The sequence below is a fragment of the Marmota marmota genome, unplaced genomic scaffold (genome assembly GCF_001458135.2).
Source record: "Marmota marmota marmota unplaced genomic scaffold, marMar, whole genome shotgun sequence".
Taxonomy (NCBI): Eukaryota; Metazoa; Chordata; class Mammalia; order Rodentia; family Sciuridae; genus Marmota; species Marmota marmota.
In genome coordinates this window covers 5,821,038-5,839,449 of record NW_025999926.1, presented here as the reverse complement: position 1 = coordinate 5,839,449, position 18,412 = coordinate 5,821,038, and positions in this window count along the sequence as shown.

The following is an 18,412-nucleotide window of genomic DNA, read 5'->3' as shown; positions in this document are numbered from 1 at the left end:
GCATCGTTGTCCCAGAGGATTGACTAGAAATGACCAGATTATTGTGGCTTTTTGTCGGTCTTCCTCCTTCCTCCTGCTTTAGAACCAAAGTCCCGTGAGGGCCACGACTAGGTCTGTGCAGGGCCCTTACCTCCTCGCACCCAGGCCGGGGCCTGGCCCCCAGGAGGCAGCCTGTAAACACCTGTGGAAATAATGAGGGATGAAGAGTGGAGGAATGAGGGCAGGGAAGGACGCAGGTCAGGAGATGGTAGAGGGGATGCTGAAGCCACACAGCCTGGGTGACCCGGGGTTCCGGTGGGACTGGCCTTAAGGACTTCTGCTTTATCAAATTGCTTCATTTTCTTTCTCTTCATTTCCTCTGGCAGTATTCACTGTCCTTATGGGATGAGGGCAGGGTGTGAAGAAGTCACCATTTTTCTAAAGGTGTCCTTAAGTCACCTGTCCTACAAGAGGGAGAGAGCCAGCATGCTGCCCTAGGTGAGAGGCGGGTGGCTGGCTGGCCCACCATTGTGCACAGATCACAACCCCTCAGAGGCTGTGTCAAGGCTGGGGCGACCCTGACTGAAAGGAAAGGGAGGAACCTGGGAGCAGGAAATGAGCCGGAGCCCAGGCAGAGATCCACAGAGTTTATCTGTCAGAGCTGACAAATCAAGGCCATCTCTCCATAGACAGAGAGAGGCAACACAGGCTTGGGGTTCGCGACTTTAATGGGGGCAGGGGCAGGGATTAGAGCTGGGCGGGTCCTAATGCGGGAGGTGAAGGGCGGGATTGGTAGGAGGGAGGGGTGGGCCCTTCTCAGAAAGGCCCTTGGGCAGGAAAGTGAAACTTTTCTTAAGATGGCAGCTGTCACTTAAGATGGCCATCCAGATGCTAAGCAAGGACCTTACATTCCTCCCTTTTTTTGATTGTTATTGGGCCCCTTAAGGGACGGGGCTATAGATCAATCTTCTGTAGCTTCTTCCTGCTGGGAAGGGGCGGCGTCTGGATCCTTGTTAGGAACTCGGGGTGTCATTGAGGCAATGGTGAGGGTCAGGAAGTGCTGGGCCATGCTGACTCTGGACAGTCCAATTTGGGTGAGGGGTTGGAGGTCATGCAACAGAAGCCGGTTCACGGTTTGGTTAGAGAGCCTTTGATTCTGATCTTGGATAAATCTAGTGACGCAGGGGGCAAGCATTAGCAAAAGGCCTATGACAAGGAGAGGGGTCAGGAAAGGAAGTGCCCACTGCAGAAGGGGGTTACTTAGCGGCCATCCTTCAGTTCCAGTGGCAGTGGGAAGCGCTGAGGCCCAAATGAGGCCAGAGTGTGGATGAAGAAGAAGAGCCTAGGTGAACGGAAGAAGGTGTGGTCATCGACCTGGGCCCTCAGGCCAGGGTCAGTGAAAGGAAAGTGGCCCAGGACTAGTCACACACACACCTGGGGTAAGAAGCGGGTTTATTGCCAGGAGCCCCACAAGGCTGCTCTGCAGAAGGAGAGGGACAGCAGCAGCAGCAAGGGGGGACAGCAGGGATTATGACTGGGCAGAAAAGGGAGGAGGCTTGAGAGGAATGTGAATGGGCTCCTGGTGTGAGGCGATAGAGGACTTGAAACACCCCAGACAGTAGGGTCCACCTCGGGAGCGGGTAATGGGAAGGCACTGGCAGACGGAATAGGGGATGGCCCTAAGGTAAGGGTCAGGATCAGGGGAGCAGCAGGTGAGTCTGGATGGGAGCGTATAGGAGGGGAAAAGGAAAGCATGACCCCCAACTTTGTAAGAACGTCCCTTCCCATAAGGGGAACAGGGCCCTGTGGAATGACCAACAGGAGTGGGTGAAAAATAGAGAGCCAAAGGCACAAACAGGGCTAGTGTCTGTAAGGGTTGGCAGTAGGTCCCCAGCACTCCTTGAGGACTGAATGTGTCGCCCCGGGTCTAGGAGGAAGGAGACAAGCCCACCTGAAATACACAGTTACTCTGGGTTCCCACAGAGTGATGGTAGTGGTCGGGTGATGGGGACCTGGGCCTCTTCAGTCCTCTACAGCCAGTCTTAAGAGTTGGAAAGGGGAACCAGAAGGGTCAGATGGCCAAGGGCACTACGGGCTTGGGGACAGTCAATGACCCAGTGTCTCTCCTGATGGCATTTAGGACAAGGGCCTGGAGGTTGGCAAGGCTTGGGACATGTACAAGCCCAGTGACCCATCTGACCACATTTAAAACAGGGTCTAGGTGGTCCTGAGGGACCCTTCCATGGGCCAGTGGAACCAGGGACAGATGCTGAGGCTGGACGGATGGCTTGAGCGACCATCTGGTATTTCTGCTTCCGGGCCTTTTCTTTTCTCCTGTCATACACCTTAAAGACCACTCCCAGAACCTCAGCTTGGGGAGTTAGGGGCCTCGCAAGGCACCTTAGTTTGGCCTTAATATCGGAGAAACTCTGGGAGAAAAAGTAGGTCATTAGTAGTTGTCTCCTATCTGGAGTCTCAGGGTCCAGATTAGTATATTGTCATAAAGCCTTGGTCAGGGGTCTAAAAATGCTGAAGGTCTTCATTCTTATCTTAGATGATTTCCTGGAGCTTTTCATAATTGATAGCCTTATGGGCTGCCTTTCCAGGTCCTTCCATGAGACAAGTACTGAATTGGTTTCTACTAGTTACTCCTCCAGGAGAATTCTAATCCCAATTGGGGTACTGATCAGGGATCGCTTCAGGGCCCATTGGATGGGCAGCATAATTTCTAGCTTGCTCCCAAACTCACCTGTGCTCCTCGGACAGGAGGGTGTTGACAAGATCATATGGACATCATGAAAGGTCAAAACATATGATTGAGTCAGGTATTGAAACTCTTTGATATATGTGGTGGGACTTGAGGTATAGGGGTCAATCCACTTTTCTGGTGGGACTTGAGGTATAGGGGTCAATCCACTTTTCTATCTGTGAAAGATCTGAAAAAGAGGAAGTCACATGAACCCAGATTACACTATCACCCCAGCCACCTCGTGTAGAGGACACAGAGATGTGGGTTGGGCAATGGCAGCCTGTGAGCATGTGGCAGGAGGAGAGAAGGGTGGAGAGGCCGTGGGGACAGTTGTTACGGAGGCTTCATTAGAAAGAGAACTGTGGTATGACAGGGGCTCATACACTGGGTCAAGGGAGGGGATAGGGTCTTCTGTCCCTTTGGAAGCAGGCGCAGGGGAGGTGAGAGCTAAGAGGACTTGTGTGGGAGACCAAGAGTTGCAGACAGATAGTTTAGAATGTAGAAAGGAGAAGGGCTGAACATATGACATCTCTTTCCATTTTCCCGAACATTCACAGCTCACAATAATTGAAAAGATCTCTGGTAATATTGGGATCTAGAGTGCCATTAAGCAGCCATTTACAGTCCAAAGGATATTGAGGCCATATCTGATTGCACAAATGGATAAGTTTTGGGATTTCAGGTCAGGGTAAGAGAGAATGAGAACCTAGGTTAGCCAGGAGGCAGCCTAGGGGACTATGGGAGGGAATGGATGAGGAGCTGCCCATGGTGAGACATAGGAAGTGAGTTTAGAGGTGGGGCATCCCCCAGTCTCTAGTATCATCCAGTCGAGAGGACGGTTATTCTTGGGGGCTGTCATCACTGCTGGGTAAGCATTGGAGGCAGGGCCTGTAGAGGCACTTGGGCCCCTGGCTGGGGCTACATAGGGCAGAAGCCATAGAGATTAACCCAAGGCAGAGAGGTCTCACCAGGAACAACTCCCAATCACCCTCGGTGGTTTTTCTCAAAATCCAGGACCCAAATAAAAGACCACCTATAGATCTGGTGACAGTAGGGATCAGCTGTAGCTGTAAAAGCTATGGCTGGGGGTGCCCCTGACCACACGGTAACCCTGGGAGCGCCAGATGATCAACAGTCACTTCCCGGGACCCATAGATCATTTAGGTCTACTGGAGACAGGGGTCTTACCTGGAATGTCCAGTGTTGGGTGCAGAGAAGGCGTTTGGCAGAATGAAGGGCCTGGTCCCACAATAGAATTCATATCAGGCCCAGGGACGCTCAGTGACCCTCGAAGAGGGGAGTGGGCACACCAGGGAACCCGATCCCAGGTTTCGGCACCAAGGAAAGGAAAGCAAGGAACCGGGAGATGGGCAAGCGAGAAATGAGAGACGGAGCCCAGGCAGAGATACACACGAGACTTTATCTGTCAGAGCTGACAAATAAAGGCCATCTCTCTGTAGGAGAGAGAGGCAACACAGGCTTAGGTTCCAGGACTTTCGTGGGGCAGGCTAAGGAATCAGAGCCGGCAGGTCCTAATGCAGGCAGTTAGGGGTTGGGTTGGTATGAGGGTGTGGTGAGTGAGCCCTTCTCAGAAACACCCCTGGGCGGGAAAGCAAAAATTTTTCTTAAGATGGTGGCTGTTACTTAAGATGGCCACCAGAGCTAAGTAAAGCCCTAACACTGACCCCACCGAGGGTCACCCCACCCCAGAGCTTCACCTCGAGCTCACTTTTTAAAAAGTTACATCCCCTAAGGTTCTTGTGCATCACAAGGCATGCCCGTGGAAAAGGTAAAGCTGATGTGGCTGCTCTTTTTCCTCATGCTCAGAGCAGACTCCATAAATATAGCTGCTCATGAATATGCAAATAATCTATTTAAAGCCTAAGTGACTTGTAAGAAAAGTCTTGAATCACCTCTTGATGTTCTAGGAATTCAGTATTTCTCAGTGCAAATATCAAACTCCTACTCAGATGTACCAGATGGGGACTTGACTGCTTTTGAAGCATCTATTTACTCAGAAGACTGAACCCCACACTCAGCAAAAAGGGAAATGATCCTATCAGATGTTCCAAAGGCCTGTTCCTATAAAAGTTATTCAGTAGGGATGTCACTGTAGACAGTGCAGCCTTGTAGTGAGGAGTAGACCCAACTGAGTTCCATGTTCCTTAGGTATATTCCACAAAGTTGGAAAGTTTATAGCAAGAACAGAGGAAAACCAGTGTAGAAGGAGCTCTGGGAAAAACCAAGATGGTGGATGGTACCATGTAAGCATATTCTAATTCTTGTTGGGAAATGTGTGTGTCCCTTTCTTTCTCCTTGGAGCCTGTTATTTTGAAGACAGAGAGTACACTGCAGCCTTAACAGTTTTTCTACAAGTAGAAAACTTACAGGAACCCAGTGTACCTGAAAGCTTGTAATATTCCTGGCCAGCCGTCTTAAGTTTTAGCTCTTTCATTACATTAAGAACAGAGACTAATTAAAGCAATTGGGGCTGCAGTGGGCCAAATTGGATTTTTCTTCTAGCCTCCCCTTCATCTCACAGAGTGATGTCATTAAATGTTCAGACTGTGAAATGCTAAGCACAGCCTGTTTCCACTGTAATAGGGTCATAGAGGAATGCAAGGGAAACACCACAGAATGTCATAAAAGCTTTAAAGATTCACATGACGTGGAGGCCAGGCTGAATATAGGCTTCCTTTTTCCTCTTTGTAAACAGACTCCATGCAGCTGGTGGGAAGAGATGAGGGAGACCACGACATGAGAGCATCTCCAACTCACCCGCCGGCCATTCACTCAGGGGGTTCTCTTGAATAGCCAGCCATCACTTGGAGGCTCCACGTAGGGCTGGGCACTGGGGCCACCAAATTGTGCCCCTGCTTGGCAGACTTATTGGGACACAGGCATCTTTTGAGTCACAGGACTATGTTATATGGCTACCTGATACCTGCTTGTGATTGAGAAAGCTCCCTGGCCAAGTAAGTCAACTTCATTTGTTTCCATGAGTCCTGGGATCTGAAGAGTCAGGAGGTTTCAGGACACTAACCAGCTTTGTTTCACAAAGAGGTGGTATAGGACCACGGGTCCTCAAGTGAAAAATATGTAGCCAGACCCTCCCTCTGGTCTGTTTTCACCTGCCTAAGTTGTACTGGAGTCCCTACCCTCACCCGGATGTAACCATTGGTGTTGGCAGAAGCATTGCTGTTGCCAACCTCCCCACATGCAGTCCTAACACCTAGGTGGAGGGCATGGTCTAGGTGGTATGAGATAGACAAGATCTTCAAGCTGTGAACCTGCTCTCAGAAAGATAAGCCGAATGCCTATGAAGTAGTTAACAACACAAGATGGTCTAGGGAAAGGGTAAGAAAGTACAGCAGTGATACTAGTTGGAAGAAGATTTTGGAGAGAAACAGAAATAGAGCTTGGAAAGATCGGGGAAGATGTAAAACAGAGATCAAGGAAAAGCAGAATTTCAGAGAGTGACCTTTAATTTTTTTTTTTCAGTGCTGGGGATTGAACCTCAGGCCTCAACCACCATTGAGCCACATTCCCGGCCCGAAGAGAGCGACCTTTAAGCAGAGATAAGCAGTAAACAGGGATAAGACAGTGGGAGAGTTTGACTAGGATATGAAAGGTTGGCTGTGTTCCCCTTGTGTACTGTCTCAAATGCCACACTAAGGAAATTAATTGTTTTAAATTAAAAAAAAAAAACTTTATTGAGGTATGATTGACATATAAAAAACTGCATATATTTAATGTATACATGTCAGTGAGTTGGGACACAAGTATATACCTGCAAAGCCATCGCTACAATCAAGGCCACAAACATTCCATAAACTTGTTTTTATACACAACAGGGATATAAAGATTTTCCACAAGGGACCTATATCATTTAGGGCTATCTGTCATAAGAAACACAGGATCCAACTTGACTTGACAATACAGTGAGTTTCTTCACTTATGTAATGAAAATATCATATCAAGCAGTACAAAGAAGGATACAGAAAGTGGGGAGTCCAGGGCCCTGGTTCCTCTCTTGTCTCAGCTTTATCCTCAGATACCACATTGCTCCTCCTTCCCATCACTGTCTTCACCTAGGCAACTCCAGGCTCTCCACTCGTGGTGGCAAAATGGCTGCAGCAGCACCAGGCCACTGGTCTCCTCTCTACACGTTCCAGAGGAAAAAGTGAGCATTTTAAAATTTTCTGGTAGCACATGTAGAAGAAGGTAGAGACTTGTTTTTGTGAGAGGTTTCAAAAGGCCCCAGCATCTCTAGGAGTCTAACTGGGTTACTGGTTTACCTGGGAACACTGGAAGAGGCAGTAGGTAGATGGGAAAAGCTGGTGGGTTTAGGTCAACCAGAGTCTACCCCAAGAGTAGGAGGTGGGGCCAGGCCCTCCCAAGCCACAGGGCAAGGATGAGAAGGAAGGTTTCTCTGCAGGGATTTCCAAGTACTCTTTTTAAAATAACTTTATTTTTAGTTATTTTTTTTGTGTGATGCTGAGGATGGAACCCACCCCTCACCTGGGCTGGGCACGTGGTCTACCATGAGCCACACCCCAGCCTCCAAGTACTCTTAGGAAGGAAGAGCTGCCACTGGGCGGCCAAACTGTAGCAAATGTCCACTAGAGGGAACAGCACGATAAAAGAAGGTCTGTGTAAAAGTCAGTTTATCGAGCCCTGAAACTAAAGTGTGGGCTACCTACCCAGTCACCTCCCCAGCCTCCGCCCGGCCCCGTGTGCTGGCCTCACCCCTGGGTCAGAGTCCTTGACAGGCATCTTCTTGTTCTATACAGACCCAGGGATGATCTTCTCAAACAGAAAAAAATTAATTTTTTATTTACAAATAAATAAATTCTGTTTCTGAAGATGCTAGCACTTTTCAGAAATCGTGTTCAGAGATTCCAAATTCATTCTGTACACTGATCAGCCAGGAGACGGCAGCAAGCATTCAGAATTCATGAGAAAAGTATGCTTGGCCTAGAAGAAGACTGTGTGTGGGGTGTGTGTGTGTGTGTGTGTGTGTGTGTGTGTCTGTGTCTGTGTTCTTTTTTTTTTTTTTTTTTTTTNCAACTCACTGACATGTATACATTAAATATAGGCAGTTGTTTATATGTCAATCATACCTCAATAAAGTTTTTTTTTTTTAATTGTTTGGCTCAACCCTTTGGCTCCTGCAAAAGCTAACTTGATGCTGACTTCAATGGGAAGAAGGAAGACGGGTTTTCAATAGAAGGGCCTCTTTTTCTTTGTCTGGCTCCAATCCCTAAGGCCAGAGCCCATTGTGAACTACAAAGCTCTCTGCACAAATTAGGAGCACACCCACCAGGCCTTACCAGCTGTTTTGCCTTCTCCAATGAAGTCACAACTGTCTTTACCACTAGAGTTCAATGCCACAGAAACAATCGTTAAGGGCTTAGTGTCTGTACTGCTCAGTCTGTGGAGACAGGGAGAGAGGCAGGTATCCTCCACCTGGCTTCTAAAGTAGGGGCTTGCACTGACCGCTTCCCCCCCTAACCCTTTAGCCAGTGCCCTTGCAAATGAAGACGGCCCTGGGATGGCATGGAACTAGGCAAAGATGGAGGACATCCTTGAAGGGGGAGGGTGGGCTCAAGGAAAGACGTGGGTTCAGAAGAAGATACACAGGGACTGGAGACAAGTTCTTACAAAGTGCGTCCGAGCTTGACGTGACTCCCTGACCCTGGCAAGGCCTCCTTTGTGCTCAGAAAGCTGTTAGTTCTCAGGAGCAGGCTGGGCCATAGCAACTCTTGATTGGGAAGGAAAATGCACTTTCAGGTTGGAAAGAGAGCAAAGCAGGTCTCCCAGCCCCAGCGTGAATGGTTTGCATGCAGCTGAAGCTGCACCATGAGGGATGTGCTCTCAGTCCTGGCTGGCAGGGGACTTCCTCAGAATGAGCAATTTTGATTGGTGCTGAAACCAAAGCTCCAGGTTTAAATACAAACATTACCCTGTCTCTTGACCCACGCGGATGCCACAGACCCACCAAAGCTAACATAGCAGGCTTGGAAAAACCTAATTCAGTGGAAAGTGAAGTGAAATGAAAAATGGTAGATTGTTTAGTGTTGGATAAACAAGTCCTGGCTAGAGAGAGGCAGAGAATAGGAACCGCAGGAGGCCAGGAAGATCTAGAGGGCCTGAAAGGTGACAGCATATTTCTTCTTATGTAACTAGTACTAAGGTTAGTACTTAGTACTCAGTACTAATACTCTTGGCATTTAAACCTAGGGGGACTGATGGCCTCAGGAAAGTTGTCTTGGATCTATTTTCTTTCCTCTCTTCCCCTGGTTCCCTCTCCTAAAATGATCTGTGCTTAGTGGTTTGAATTTTTCCAAGTCATTTCTAAGGTCCTTGAAACACAAAGTAATTGTAAACAATTCCAAGTCAATTTTCTGAAAGCTCACCAAACAAATAGTACTGAGGATACTGCTCATTTTTCCTGAAGAGAGGAATCTGGCCGGGTCTCTGTATCACGATATCACTGTCTTTCTATGGATTTCTTGTTTTGAAATCAAGCTAATCTCTGCACGTCACAGGCTAATCTTCAGAACATCTACTGAGACTCCTGAAGAAACAGCAGCCTCCCCCCTCCCCTCTCCCATATCTGTTCCTAAAGTTAAATATGTCTAGGGTTGGGAGAGTGGCTAGGGGAAGGATTTGCCCAGCATGCATTAAAAAAAAAAAAAAAAAAAAGCCTGTACTTAGTCTTTCTTAGTCTTTCTGGTGGTTTCCATCACATCACTAATTTAAATTTCTCTATTTCTTGACTGAACTTCAGATTGTTTGCCAACTCTGGTAAGAAAAGTGGTGTTTTAGTTTACTTCTGTGTATCCTATTTCTTTGTCCACCTTCCACCTCTCCTCAGTTAAATGAGAATTTTATATCTTATACTGATTATCTTTGCAATTATAAATAATATATAGTTGTCCCTCCATAACTGTGGGTTTTAGATCCATGGGTTCAAATAACTCTGAATAAAACATTTTCAGAAAAAACAAAACAAAACTGCATCAATACTGAACATGTACAGAATATTTTTCTTGTCATCATTCCCTACACGATATAGAATGACAGCTATTTGCATAGTATTTACATGTAGTAGGTATTGTAGGGACTCTAGAGATGATTTAAAGTATGCAGGGAGATGCATCTAGGTCTATGCAGATACTAAACCATTTTTATCAGGGACTTGAGCATCCATGAAGTTTGGTGTCCTCAGGAGAGTCCTGGAACCAATCCCCCTCAAAATGGAGGGACAACTGTCCCATCCTAGAATATTATTATAGTATAATGAACAATATTACAGACCCCCGAATTCTACTTTTGGAACCCTACCTCTGCCAGATGAGGATACTGGCTACAGAGGCTCGACTCCACCTTCCTCCCACCTTCCTGCCCCCACCCTTCACTCCTGTTCTTACCACTACCTGGTCCCTAGATGCTGTCTTGCACCTTGGTCACATCATCTGTGCATTTTCGGATGAGCCTGTTTCTAAAAGTTCAGAGCCAGCACCCCACTCGGTCACTCCTGGTTACCAAAACCAAAGGCACAGCAGAGGCATGTGAACACCGCAGAGGTGCCTGGAATTGAGAGATGGCAGTCCTGGCAGAGGGACTGGCAGTCTTCTCCCCTGCCCAAGAGGCTCAGGATCTGTAGAACTTCTTTGAACCTTGCTGTTTCCATCATTGTGTTTGCATAGTTAGCACCATTTAATCTATGAAAAAAAATTGTTTTTTTAGCAAATTTTTTGGTGCAAAGAACAAAGAGTTGAACTACAAACGCTCAGAACCATATGGCAGGCAAATGCCCCATTTTGACTGTTAATGGTTTAAAAGTGTGTTGATCAATACTGATGATGTCACTGGAGAGAGTTTCTTAACCGGGAGGACTCCAAGACATTAGTCACAGATCTAAATGTGACTCCCGGTCAATTGGAAAATAAATTTGCTTTTTAAAATATAAGCTGAAAGGCTCTCATTGCAACGGGACATTTCCTGATAATTGATAGAAAACAATCCTCGTATATTTTACTTAAAAATTAAAATAAGTTCAGAAGTATAGCAATTGCAAACTTTTTCTTTTTTTAATATTTATTTTTTAGTTGGACACAATATCCTTATTTATTTATTTTTATGTGGTGCTGAGGATCGAACCCAGGGCCTTGCATGTGCTAGGCAAGCGCTCTACCATTGAGCCACAACCCCAGCCCCTGCAAACTTTTTTTAAGTAGACTCAAAGGAACCAACTATCCTAGCCGGCCTGAATAATTTTTTCCAGTTTTAGTATACTGCAAGACTCATCCTGATACCTTCTTGGTCCTGGATAAATCTCAATGACTGGTTTCCCTACATTTGACAGCACTGAGACAGTAATATTATTTGTCCCCATGTGTCCGGGCACTATGCCAACTGATTCAGCTAGGTTTTGTTTTACATTTAATCTTCCTCCTCCTCCTCCTCCTCCTCCTCCTTATCATCATCATAATACAAAGTAGGTATTATTATGTCCATTTTAGAGTTGGGAAAGTTACCTTCCCAAAGTTCACCTAACCCCAAAGTAGCTAAACAAAGATTCAAATCCAGTTGTCTGATTCCACATTTTCTCCTGTATCAAAACAAATTCCATTACATTTTGCTTTGAGGTTGTCAGATAAAATTCAGGGGCACCCGGTTCAATTTGAATTGCAGATAAGTAGTGAATTATTTTTTAGTGGACATCCCAAATATTGCATGAGACATACTGACACTGAAAAAAAAATATTATCTATCTGAAATTCAAATTAAACGGGCCATCTTATATTTTTATTTGCTGAATCTGACAGCCCTAATTTGGAGCAATTGCTTTTTTCCAATAAAAAGAAAAATTTTTTGAATGTTTTGTGTGACGAGTGTATTCACGGGCCAGTGAGATTGAGAGAAACTCAGCATCCCTATTAAAGGAAGTCAAGTAAATTAGAGAAAAAAAAAAATACCATTCACATGTTGCTTTATTTGAGAAACCTGGTTGACCTCCATAGATTCTTTCTGGAAACACCTCCCTAATCGTGATATCTTTGGGAATAGGGGACATTCATTCATACATCCATTCATGTGTACTCAGTAGCTACTGGGTGGTAGGAATTTCTGTGGGTGTTCCACTACAGGCACACAGAACACAGTCCTGCGCCTCATGGAGCTTCTATTCTCTAGGAGGAGAGTGGACAGTGAATGAAGCGGCAGATGACATAGTTTCTGATAGTGGTAAAGCCATGACAGAGGAGGCGGTGTGGGCAATAAAACAAAGGCAGCGTCATTTGAGCCGGGAATAGTCAGGAAAGGTATTCGGTGAGAAGCAAAATCCCAAATGCAGGGAGCAAAGCCACACGTGTATCTGGAAGAGAAATTCTAAGCAGAGGGAACGGTGGGTACAAAGAGAGACTGGAACGTGGCTGGCATGTCCGAGGCACAGAGCAAGTTGCAGAGTCAGAGCAATGAGGCGGGGGGTGGGGGTGGGGAAGAGATGGGTGAGTCACGAAGGGCCCGCTGGCCTTGTCAGGATCCTGGATTTTATTCTAAGTGTGACAGGAAGCCAAAGAGGGATTGAGAACAAGGCAATAAGTGGTCAGATTTAGGCCTCAAAGACTCACTGTTTACAGAGGCGGGTGTTGCATCTGAGATCAGTTCAGATGGTGGAGCCTAGGCTAATGTGACATTGATACCCACGGTAGGTGATTTCAGTGCATCCCCAAGATGAAGGTGCTCCACTGCTTTAAGTCATAGTCAGTGATTCGGACCATTAGTTCAGTGCTTCTCAACTTTGGCCGCACTTTGGAACCACCAAAAGGACTTTAAAAAAAAAAAATGTTGACGCTTTGGTTCCACTCTTAGAGACTCTAGGAGTGCAGCCTGTGCAGTGGAACTTTAAGAATCTCCTTTGTTGATTTGTCCATGTGGCCATGATTTCTGGCCTTGAGAACAGTGAAAGTCCTGGTGTATATGGTGGGTGACATTTCAGGGCAAAGAGGATCCTGTCTTAGTCTATCTTGTGTTGCTATTAAAAAATACCTGAGACTAGGTACTTTATAGAGAAAAAAGGTTTCTTTGGCTCACAATTCTGGTAAATGGAAAGTCCAAACAGCATGGTCTTGCAAGAGTCCCTGGGTATATTGCAACGTGGCAGACAGGTGGGTGCCTGCAGGAGAGGGAAGTCACGTGATCAGAGAGGAAGAGAAAGAGCTGGGAGAAGCCAGCCTCGTTCTTCTATCCCCTTCTTGGAAACAAACTCACTCCTGTGAGACCCAGTCCACTGGATGAGACCAGCACCCACCCCTTCAAGAAGGTGGGCGGCCTTGACCGAACCATCTTCCCCTAGGGCCTGTCTGTTAATGGTGTCACCACCTCTGAGCACTGTGACACCTGGGGACCCAGCTTCCAGCTCACGAACCTTCGGGCCAAATCTACAAAATCCAACGAGGTCTAAGAACCCACTGGCAACGCCTGTTTCTAAGGCCAGTTCTACTGAGAAAACTTAGGCCTGACTGTCCACATTCTGGGTGCCCAGGGCCTCTGGTGCTGGTGCGGGACAGGAGGATGGTGAGCCCAGCTTTCTGCTGCCCTCTGCCCAAGGCTTTCAGGAGCAGAACTGATCATCAGCGGCCACCTCATGCCGAAGCCCAGCTTCTGAAGCCTACCCTGGTCACAAGGGTGACTTGACTTTCAACGGTCACCTCCCTCACCCGTTTCTCTCTGCACCGACTCTATTTCCAAGGGACATGAAAGTCGTGGAGACTGCAGGATAAAAGAGGAGGTGACCAGACAGTGGTTTGCTTTGGTTTCTGTCCTCAGAAGCCATCTGGCAACCATTCTCGGGTGCTCTCAGGAGCAGCCCTGAAATTCCCTTTCTATTGGCGGGAAAATGCAAGCAAAAATCAAAGTCATAATCAATGTCACTTAGTGAATTAGTGATGGAGACAGGAACAGAATCCAGGCCTTCTAACTTGGAGAGCCCTGCTTTTAAGTCTAAATGGCTCTTTTTATTTTAATCCAGCTGTGCTGTGTTAAGAAGGCTTTGACGAGATCCAGCTCTGTATTCTGGAGAGTTAACAGATCTGATATTTACCTCGGCTATTTGTTGTCTGTTTAATAAGTTTTGTTTGTCATCCCGGATGCACGTTATTTGGCAGTGTATGATCACATACAATCGTTTACACCATTGACCGTTTGCTTTCAAGTCTTGCCGAGAAGGACTTGGCGTAAACTAGCTGTCTGCGACAGCCACACTAAGCTAAGCCTTTAAAAGGTCTATTCAGGCCTGTGTAAATACACACGACGATATGGAAAATGACTCTCTAGACATTTGCTGCACTGCTGGCCGGCTGGGAAGTACGGGACCTTCTCTCCTATGGAACAGTTAGGGTTGAATGTGCACACAGTACAGTCGGCATCATGATTGCAAAGGGATATCAAACTTTCCATCTAAAGGCCCAGCTACCCCCATCTGTCGTCCCCCCCCCCACCCGCCACACACCAGAAAAATCCTCTCCGAGGCAATAAGTTTCAATCCCAAGGCGATGGAAGCCTCACTCTGGCATTTATTTTTGAAGAAAATGGTCAGTGAAGTAAATTTCTGAGCAGCTCGTCAGAAGGTAGCTCAGGATACCCGCAGAAACATAGGCTTCACACCTTGTAGACAAAGATGATCTGCAACCATTCACCAAATTAACTGCTTAGGCCTGGCACGGTGGCACACACCTGTAATGCCAATGGCTCTGGAGGCCGACAGGAGGATCGTGTGTTCAAAGCCAACCTCAGGAACCTAGTGAGGCTGTAGGCAACCTAGTGAGACCCTGTCTGAAAATAAAAAAAATTAAAAAGGGATGGGATGTAGCTCAGTGACTAAGTGCTCTTGGTCTGTCTCCTAAGTACAAAAAAATTAACTGCTTAGGTGCAGGAAAGAAACTAGAGCAATAGGAAAGCAGAATCTTCCCTGAGATGTTTAGCACAATCCCTCCCAGGAAGGGGACTCGCTGCTCACCTCCTCCTGGTAGGAGCGACAGGATTCTGTGGCAGAGTCTTTGTAGATGAAGATACAGTACCATGTAGGAGGTTTAGGACTGGCTGAGACGTAATAGTAATAAGAACTTGAGTAAAAAGTGAACTTTACCTTCATTTCTCTGATAGATGCAGATTACCTGTCTTTTCTACAACTGTGCAAGTGTCAGAGGCCAGGGCAGATTAGCCAAAATATGGAAGGCCTAGTCTTTGCTCTTGAAGAATAAATAATTGAGAGTATTTGTCTTCTTTATGCCTTTGTTCATGAGGACTCCTCCAGCAACATGCCCTCTACCTGAGTGTAGATAGAGGTATTTTCAAATTCTTTTCAACTGGTAGTTCTACCTGGATCCTTACTTGCGGATAGATTCTGTTTTGAGTCCACTTAAACCTGTTCATTGTTAGAGTTGTTAGGGCAAAGAGCCAGTCTTACTGATCTTTGGATCCTGCACTTAGCAAGGTCCATATCCAATCAACATCTGTTGATTCCACAAATGAATGAACAAGCAATACTTATATTTATTTGAAAAATGGCAAGGTATTTTCACACACTATGGAGTTTTGAATTCAGTTCTGCTAGGGCACAGTGTTTAATTAACACCAGAAAGGTTTGGGTTGGCTAAGATCCTGTGAGGTCGTTTTTGTTTCATGCAGTAAATTTTATTTAAATGCCTTCTTGGGGAATTATTGTTGATTTTGGAGTATGTGTGTTTGAGGGTATTACAGTTATGTTTAAAGGACAGAGTCCTTGAATGTTAGAAATACAGACTGAAATATTTAGAGATGAAGTTAGATGGTGTCTGGAATTTGCTTCAAAATAACCCCAGAGAGTTAAGGAGGAGTGGAGATGAAGCAAGCATGACCGTGAACTGACGGTTTTTGAAGCTGGCTGATCAGGACATGGAGGTCCGTTACATGATCCCCTGTACTTTTGCCTGTTTAAGATTTCCCATACTAACACTCAGAATTTATTTGCACTTATAGAAGACTCTAATGCAAAAGGCACAACTGAACAATAAATACAAAACCACAGGCTCGCGCTTCTCCTGTTGAGGACTCCTACAACACTGCACATTTTGGACCAAGTCAAAGTAAGAGGGATGCACAGTTGCTCCCCCTGATCGCTTTCTTAGCCCTTAGAAATTGTTCATTATTTAGCCAGGTGGGTGGCGCAGGCCTGTACTCCCAGAGGCTCAGGAGGCTGAGGCAGGAGGAGCATGGGTTGAAAGCCAGCCTCAGCAACTTAGCGAGGCCCTAAGCAACTTAGCAAGACCCTGTCTCAAAGTAGAAAATAAAAAGGGTTGGGATGTGGCTCAGGGGTTAAGCACCCCTCAGTTCAATTCATGGTACAAAAAAAAAAATTGTTCATTATCTTCCTGGAGGACACAATTCATTTTCTGGGTTGCAACTTGACCACTTTCTGTTGCAGATATATTGGCCATAACTGTTGAGGGCATTCTTGGAGGAGTGGAGTGGACAAGAGTGGCGTGATACCAGCATCTCACTCTAGAAGTATTTTCATGAGTCCTAGTATTTCTTGGGTAGGGTTGCTGGAAAAAATACAAGGTGCAAGTTAAATTTGAATTTCACACAATGCATACTTTTTTTCAGTTTGCCTCAAATATTGCAGGGAATATACCTTTAATTTTTATTTGGTAAATCTGGCAACTCTATTCTTGGAGTTATGTGATATTTTCCAACCGTTAGATTAGTTGAGTAACTAAAGGGTTATTTTTCATATTTAGTTGATTTGATCATCTTGAAAGCCTCATGCAGCTTTCACTAGACTGTTGAGCTAAATAAGGCTCAACTTTATTTAAAAAAAGAAACCTGCTATTAGAATACCTGTATTTTCAAGTCTAATTTTTTTTTTTATTTCAAGCAAAATAAATTACATGTTGTTAAAATAAAAGCAAAGAATCCTGGAAGGCTGACAATAAAAAACAGCTGCTATGCCCCCTCCTCACCTTTAGGTCCACCCAATACTGACAGCCACGTAGTGAGTAGAGACCGCTCTGGAGCTAGCTACCTTCATATCATTAAAATATAGTTTGCTACACTTTTTGACATTACATATTGAGTTTCTTTGGCTAGACGGAGATTTCGTTCTTTTAACGAGTCTCGTGCTCCCTTTCGAGTTTTATTACTGTTTTTAGTGAAGATGATATTCACGTGTTTGCATCACGACCATACATATGCTCACCAAGGAGCTGCATGGTGCACTATGATTCCATTTCCTTTCTTTTATTCATTTTTTAGGAATTAAGAATTCCATTATTTTTTCATTTGCATGAAATTTGCTATTCACATAGCCTTAATTATTTGCATGTGTTCAATTACAGTGCAATTCAAAGTCTGCCAAAAAAAAACAGTATCACCTGGGAGCTTATTAGAAATGCCAGAATAATTGGACACCCACATACCAGGAAGAAAAATCCTCAAATTTCAACCCGTTCCTCACACCTTTCACAGAATTTACTTCAGATGGAGGGTGGGTTGTAGAGGCCCCAGACCATGATTAGTAGAGCAGGTACTAATCATGGTCTGGGGCCTAGGTTCAATCCCAAACATCCTCCCAAAAAACCTAACTTCAAATGTATCATAGATCCAAATGTAATACTTAAAGCCATAACAATTCCAGAAGAAGGCATAGGAGAAAATCTTTGTGACCATGGGTTAGACAAAGCCTCCTTAGATATAACCTCAAAATGGTTCAAAAATGAAAAAGAAGAAGAAGAACAACAACAACAGATTGGACTTTACCAGAAAAAACTTAGGCTTTTTTGTGGGGGGTCGGGGGTGCCAGGGATTGAACCCAGGTGTGCTTCACCACTGAGCCACACCCCACGCCCTTTTATATTTTTATTTTGAGACAAGTTCTCACTAAGTTGCTTAGGGTCTCACTAAATTGCTGAGGCTGGCTTTGAACTTGTGATTCTTCTGTCTGAGCTTCCTGAGTTGCTGGGATTACAGATGTGCACCACGGTGCCCGGCAAGAATTTAGGCTTTTTTGAAAAACATTTTAAAATAAGGAAAATACAAGTCATGTACTAGAGAAATATTTTCAAAGTACATATGTGATAAAAGACTTGAACATAAATAAAGAATGCTTAAAACTCAATGATAAGAAAGCAACCCAATAGAAAACAGAGAAAAAAAATTCAACAGATACTTCACCAAAAATCTATGGATTGCAAATAAGCACATGAAAAGATACTAGATATTATTAGTCATTAGGGACATGCATATTAAACACAATACCCCTTATAAACTTATTAAAATGACTAAAATTTAAAAGACAGAGTGTACTAAATACTGGTAAGAATGTGGAGGAAGTGGGAAATTAAACTCTTAGGTGATGTTGGGGGACATTTACAAGGGAATGACCCCTATGGATAGCAGTTTGGCAATTCTTTAAAAAGCTAACCATGTAATTTAGTCCTTCAACTCCTAGGAATTTACCCAAGAACAACGAAAGCATATGTCCCCCAAAACACACATAAATGTTCTTGGCAGCATTGTTTGCAATAGCCACATACAAAAAAAAAAAAATAGGAAACTCAAATATCCTTCAGTAGGTGAACGGACAAACAAACCATGGTGTGTATCCATACAGTGTAATTCTACTGAACCATAAAA